At 53.4% G+C, this 1079-nt stretch overlaps 1 protein-coding gene across 1 annotated transcript in view; it reads right to left on the bottom strand.

The window, feature by feature from the left end:
* The window catches only part of SOX2 (SRY-box 2), a 9742-nt gene that overhangs the window by 1158 nt on the left and 7505 nt on the right, over window positions 1-1079 (bottom strand). The window lies entirely within an intron of this gene.

Genomic DNA, 1079 nt, shown 5'->3' with positions numbered 1-1079 from the left:
GCGCAGGGCTCCGCGAGGAAAATCAGACGAAGAATAATTTGGGGGAAGAAAAGAGAGAGAGAGGCAAACTGGAATCAGGATCAAAAAAAGCGCTTCCCTCTTCTTCTGGCCGATCCTGCCGCCGCCGATGATTGTTATTATTATTTTTTTGGAAAGGCTTAAGCCTGGGGCTCAAACTTCTCTCCCTTTCTTTCTCTCTCCTCTTCTTTCTCTCAGTCCTAGTCTTAAAGAGGCAGCAAACTACTTTCCCCCTTTTGCAAACACTCTCTTCTCTGCCTTGACAACTCCTGATACTTTTTTGAACAAGTTAATAGACAACCATCCATGTGACGGGGGCTGTCAGGGAATAAATGGGTTTCCAGCGACCAATCAGAGCGCGTCGGCTCCTCCACTCGAGCCCAGCCTCGCAGCCGGGTTTTGCATGAAAGGGGGCGGGGCCTGCCGCGCCGCGGGCCGCGAGGGGGAGGCAGGGGGAGGAGGGGGAAGAAGGGAGGGGGAGGCGGCTCCCACAGCCAGCCTGCCAGCCACTGAGAAACCTTTGTATCCCCTCTCGCAGCAACAGGTCACACCACACGCCTTTTCGAAGGAAGTGGGTAAACAGCACTAAGACTGCAATTTTTTTTCTTCTTTAAACTTAATATTGATTTACTTTTTGGTGCGGGCTGCTGAAATGAGGCAGGGGCGCGAGAAGGCCGCTAAGGTGTGGGGGTGGGGCAGGACAGAGTGGGTGGTTCAGGGCGACTGTCCTACTAGTATTTCAGGAAACCGGCAGTGCTGGAGTTTGTGTGTCATTGTTCTCCGACTCCTCCGCACACTCCCCCACCCCCCAACTCCAGCCTCTCTAGTGCTTCTCCCTAGCTTCGCTCTTCCCTTTGCCCCTCTTTCTCCACAGGTGCCGACACTTGCTCTCCCACTTCTCACACTGTCCCGACAAGAAGCCAGGAGACGGAAAGCTCTGTCTTCAAAACCCTCCTTGCTTCCACGCAATTTGCTCTATTTAAAAAAAAAATTAAAAAAAATCCTGCTCGGACTATGCGGCCGACTCTAGAGCGAGGCCGGGCAGGCCCTGGGTAAGCTGC

The sequence above is a fragment of the Pteropus alecto genome, unplaced genomic scaffold, assembly GCF_000325575.1.
Source record: "Pteropus alecto unplaced genomic scaffold, ASM32557v1 scaffold88, whole genome shotgun sequence".
Lineage (NCBI taxonomy): Eukaryota > Metazoa > Chordata > Mammalia > Chiroptera > Pteropodidae > Pteropus > Pteropus alecto.
Note: the sequence above shows the minus strand (reverse complement) of the source record. Positions and strands in the feature narration are given on the sequence as shown.